Genomic DNA, 5,706 nt, shown 5'->3' with positions numbered 1-5,706 from the left:
TTATCAACAGCTCTGAAGAACGAAGGAAGAACAGAAGAAAGGAAGGAAGGCCATCTTGGAAGACTCAAGAACCAGTCACCCCAGTCCAAGGAAAGGTCACAAGAGGTCACAGTACGAAGGAGCAGTCCAGTCCGTTGTAAAGTTATTGGAAAAGGAAGGAAAGGGAAAGGAAAGGATAGGGAAGGAAATGAAAGGAAAGGATAGGAAAGGGAAGGGAAGGGAAGGAACAGAGAAGTGTATATATAGTTAAGCTTAAAGTCACATACAGTTAGATACATACAGTTACACTCACATAGATTTACATACAGTTTTGATGGTGCGTTTGACGAAGGCGGTTGACTCAGTGGGTAGCGGATTGGCCCGGCCCACGGTGTTATGGAGGCTCTCAACACAAGTACAGTAAACCCTCGATATAACGGACTAATTTATTTATTTATTTATTTATTTTTTCCACATCAGAGGACACATCTCAAGGGCAATAAAGAGTCCCCAAAAAGCCCGCTACTCGCCGCTCCTGTAAAAGATAAGAGTAAAGAGTAGCCAAAAGAGAGGTCAATTTCGGGTGGAGAGGTGTCTTGATACACACTCAATTTGGGGGGAACTTAGTCCGTTAGGGCCGAAAGTCCGTTATAAGCGGCGAAGATTTAAAAAAAACGTAAAATAATAAAACGACGAAGGAGTAAACGTAGGTATAGATATATTTTTTATTGTGTATGTTGTGTGCACGTTGCGTTGTCTATAGGGCCGCACAGCACACTTGGCGACGCACTCCGAGGCACTGAGGTTGCTAGGTTGTGAGTGGGGTCTTGCGTGGGGGTCATATTGTTACGGGTATGGGTATGATTTTACAAGTGCAGCGAGTAGCAGGCTTTTTTTTTATTATTGTTTACTTTTTGTGTGCCCTTGAGCTGTCTCCTCTGCGCCAATCTCACACTGGCAGATGAAACTTTTTTTTGTAGTGTTTGGTGTGTTATGAAATAATGTGCTAACTGTTTCTGTCACAAAGAATTAAATGATTGCCTTTTCAATGCCTGGTGTACACAGCACCTGTAAAATAACTTGCAGAGAGAAATGTTCAGCTTGCTTACAGTTTCTATATTTCACACCGGGTTCAATTCCTGGGCGGAGTTGAAAAATTTAGGCGGCTTTTCCGATACCCTACGTAGCCCCTGTCCACCCAGCAGTGTACCAGGTATTAATCGGGGGTTGTGTCCCGTCTCCTGGGATCTGTTCCCTTCTCCTATAATTCCTTCCCCTTCTGTCTCTCTCCGGCATATGACCACAGATGTTGCGCCGACTAGACCAAACTTTCCAACTTTTTCTGACCTTCTCCGTTATATCCAAAATCCATTATAAGTGGGTCCATTATATCCAGGGTTTACTGTATATGTATATAGTTAAGCTGTTGTAGTTACCAGAAGCGGGTGGTTCAAAACTATTCTTGGTCGGTCCCGGTGGATTTCTGACCCTCTGACCTTGTCTGTTATATCCGAAATCCATTATAAGCGGGTCCGTTAGATCCAGGGTTTACTGTATAGTTGAGGTGGTCAGTTCGCCTACAGTTGAGATACAGTTAGTTTTATACAGTTTAGAGCTAGCTTTCTTTCTCTCCGTTAAGATAATATTGCCTGTGTTATAGAGTTCAGCTTCCTCTCACTAGATAGGCATATACATAGGCCTATACAGTTTGCCACATACTGATTAGAGATAGCTTTCTCTCTCTCTCTCTGTTAAGATAATATTGCCTGTGTTATAGAGTTCAGCTTCCTCTCACTGGGTAGGCATATACATAGGCCTATACAGTTTGCTACATAGTGATTAGATCTCTCTCTCTCTCTCTGTTAAGATAATATTGCCTTTGTTATAGAGTATATATAACATACAGTCTCATACGGTTAGCTAGGTACATACAGTTAACAGTTTATTTTGTTTGTATCTTCTTATCTTACCTTACCTTACCTTGCCTTACCTCTCTCTCTCTCTCTCTCTTGCTTCTCATTTCGTTCTCTCTCCCTCTTTACCTTTTCCTCTCTCTCTCTCTCTCTCTCTCTCTCCCTTCTGATACCTTTCTCTCTCTCTCTCCCTTCTGATACCTCTCTCTCTCTCTCTCTCTCTCTCTCTCTCTCTCTCTCTCTCTCTCTCTCTCTCTCTCTCTCTCTCTCTCTCTCTCTCTCTCTCTCTCTCTCTCTCTCTCTCCCTCTTTACCTTTTCCTCTCTCATAGGAATAGAACACATAAACATTACAAATTAACTTTTTATTAATAGAAAAACACACATACATACATACACTTAGTAACATTGATAAGGCTATGTTGGCTAGGGGGGGAGGGAGGGAGGAGGGGGTCCTTCATGAGGCTGGGGGGGTATGTGTCTGTGGGGGGTTATCAACATACTGTAGGGGTACATCTGTGGGGTCCTGTGAGCTGTGGTGAGGTGAGAGAGAGAGAGAGAGAGAGAGAGAGAGAGAGAGAGAGAGAGAGAGAGCACCTCTATCTCGAGTCTCACTCACTCACTCACTCTACGGTCTAATGTATATAGTTATGCATATGTTGTATTATATGTATATAGCTAATGTATGTTTTATGGACTAATAAAAATGAAAAATATAGAAAAAGGTGTTTGTCATATATATGTGTGTGTGTGTTCTCTTCTCTTCTTCCATTCTTCCTCCTCCTCTTCTTCTTCTTCTTCTTCCTCCTCTTCTTCTGATCTTCCTGTTGCGATTATCATCTTCCTTCTCCTCCTCCTCTTCCTCTTCTTCTTCTTCTTGGTCCCAGCATCAACACACACCTGAGGAGAATAACTATATTAATGGATTGGAGAGAGAGAGAGAGAGAGAGAGAGAGAGAGAGAGAGAGAGAGAGAGAGAGAGAGAGAGAGAGAGAGAGAGAGAGAGAGAGAGAGAGAGAGAGAGAGAGAACATATAATATTACATAGAAAAACCATACACACACACACACACACACACACACACAGGGGACTTAAATTTGCCTGCCTACCTAGATATTGACAATGTAATATATTTGTACTGAGCGAGTCCACAACACCATGGTCTGCCAGGCCTGCTGAGACCCACCGCTGTTATGCACTACACTACCAAGGTACAGTAGACCCTGGATATAATGGGCTAATTTTTTTTGGGGGGGGGAACTCAGTCCGCTACAAGCGGCAGAAATTTAAAGATACAGTCAGTTTATGAGTTTAATTTGTTGGGGAATTTTTGCCGGCATGACAAAACACTCGTAAACCAAAACAAACTTCCCTTCCATTGAAATTAATATGAATACCATTAATGCGTCCCATATCCCACCCAAATATTACCAGAAAACATTATAGCTGTTATTTTATACAAAATAAAAGTAATTTTACTAACAAATATCAATGATAAATGACACAAAACACGAATCACTGTGTTACGGTTGTTAGGGAGACTCCCTCAAGCAGTTATTATGCTGGAGGTGCAGGCTTGGCACCAGGGTTTAGCAGCCACAGTTTCCCTATTCTTGAGGCACCGAAGGGAAGCTAACCCGATGTATCGTCCAAGATGGAGGGTGAACGTGAGTCAGTCACGTCCAGGAGAGCATACAAGCTGCCGAGGCTCGCACCCCGTTCCTGTTGCCGGCACAGTATCTGCTGTTCCTGTTTTCAGCACCATCCCTTTTAACCCTTTCCTTGCTGAGTGCTCACAACGAGACTGTCCCCCAAGGTGCGCTCGGGCAGCCCAGCAGGGGAGAGGGATCTCTCTTAACCGCTCTATCTCAAAAACTATTCATCACAGCTACAAAACAAAGGCACCATTGGAAAGAGGAGGCCAAGATCTATAAGATTCAGTTATGTAAGCCTCTCCTGCAAATGTACAGGCACGTTCAGGAAGATAATCGTTGGACACTGAATTGTGAAAACATAAAGAAAATATCAGATTAATGGAAAATGAAACAAAGGATACTTGTGATACTATTAAAAAGGAAAGATACTGTGATTAGCACGAACCCAAACATGGTCAGGTGACTATAATGATGCCATGTTTATTAAAAGGACATCAGTAGGCTATCCTTGGAAGCAATTAAGACTCATTCACTCACTGCGACGTTGTGAATAAGTGCATATCAAGGATTATTATTACACGAAAAGCAAGGCGAGGCGAGGGTTGTCAAGGCAACGAGGCCCACAAACCAGTTTACCCTCGCACCACCCCAGAGAGTATGATGTGAAATGTTTTTATAAATAGTTCCGTGCTTCACTTATTTGGCGTTTTATGAAAAATCTGTATACACCATCGTGTTCAGGAGGCTTTTTTCTATGAGATGGAATTGTTGATTTTAGTACTCATTTCATAGCCACTGCAAATGGTAGCTATATGTAAAATGTGTCATAAACATTACGGAGTGACTATTGAACTTCAACTCGTCACTATTTATTTACTAAGGACAGCATTATTGGGTCTCCACCTGGCACCCAAACATGCCTACACCTAATCTAATACATAACTTGACCTAGCCTATCATTACACAAGGGAAGATTTATTGGTAGATATGGAGAATCACTCCGTTGGGATCCGTGGGGGGTCCAGGTGGGCTTGTGCCCCCTGGTGGGGCAGCGAAGACGATCTCTCTTCTTTGCTTGTTTTGATGAACATGAGCCACTGCTTTTTACTGTGGTTACAGAAGTTTAATTTAAGAATACGGCCCAAGACCTACCTAGCCACTAACCCTAAGCTGAACCTTGACCTTGCAAGATGCAGGATGATTTTTAGGGACAGTTTTGGGGAAAAAAAGTGCGTCTTATGAGCCGTCAAATACAGTATGTGTTTATATATATATATATATATATATATATATATATATATATATATATATATATATATATATATATATATATATATATATATATATATATATATATATATATATATATATATATATATATATATATATATATATATATATATATATATATATATATATATATATATATATATATATATATATATATATATATATATATATATATATATATTTATATTCACATGAGTCTGAGTATTTTTGGGGCAGGTGTGTGACTTATTCTCATTGTTGTTCCATAATTATCTTGATGTCATTACTTTGTGTCTAGACCAAGTAAACAGACCAAGACAAGACTAATTTTAAGTAGACAGACTAACAAAAAGTGTCTCATCTTTTAATTAACAGTTTCCTGTACGAGTTGAGGGTTGTTGAGGCAGACAGACAGACAGGCTAACATAAGTGTCTCAGGGTGTGGACTCACCCTCGGGTTTGGCCGGCAAGTCTGGCTACATCTTCTGTGCCTCTGAGCCGTCCAAGAAGAGACTCGCTGTGCAGCAGTGAGCTCTAAGGTTCACACTGTAGTAATGATAGGAAAACATCACAAGGGAGAATGACAATGAAAAGGAAGGAAGGAAGGAAGGTATGAGGCTGGATGAAGGAACACTGGAAAGGAAGGAAGGAAGGTATGAGGCTGGACGAAGGAACACTGGGAAGGAAGGAAGGAAGGTATGAGGCTGGACGAAGGAACACTGGGAAGGAAGGAAGGAAGGAAGGAAGGAAGGTCTGAGGGTGGACGAAGGAACGCTGGGAAGGAAGGAAGGAAGGAAGGAGGAAGAGAGAGAGAAATGATGAAGAAGAGAGAGAGAGAGAGAGAGAGAGAGAGAGAGAGAGAGAGAGAGAGAGAGAGAGAGAGAGAGAGAGA

At 41.5% G+C, this 5,706-nt stretch overlaps 1 long non-coding RNA gene across 1 annotated transcript; it reads right to left on the bottom strand.

Annotated features, from left to right (window-relative positions):
- Positions 1-2,576: 2,576 nt before the first annotated feature.
- On the bottom strand, positions 2,577-5,366 carry LOC126990902 (uncharacterized). The gene is made up of 2 exons (XR_007744907.1): positions 5,266-5,366; positions 2,577-2,790 (listed from the first exon to the last, which is right to left on the bottom strand). It is a non-coding gene; the product is annotated as an uncharacterized LOC126990902 (long non-coding RNA).
- Positions 5,367-5,706: the final 340 nt, after the last annotated feature.

Source organism: Eriocheir sinensis, unplaced genomic scaffold, assembly GCF_024679095.1.
Source record: "Eriocheir sinensis breed Jianghai 21 unplaced genomic scaffold, ASM2467909v1 Scaffold221, whole genome shotgun sequence".
Lineage (NCBI taxonomy): Eukaryota > Metazoa > Arthropoda > Malacostraca > Decapoda > Varunidae > Eriocheir > Eriocheir sinensis.
Note: the sequence above shows the minus strand (reverse complement) of the source record. Positions and strands in the feature narration are given on the sequence as shown.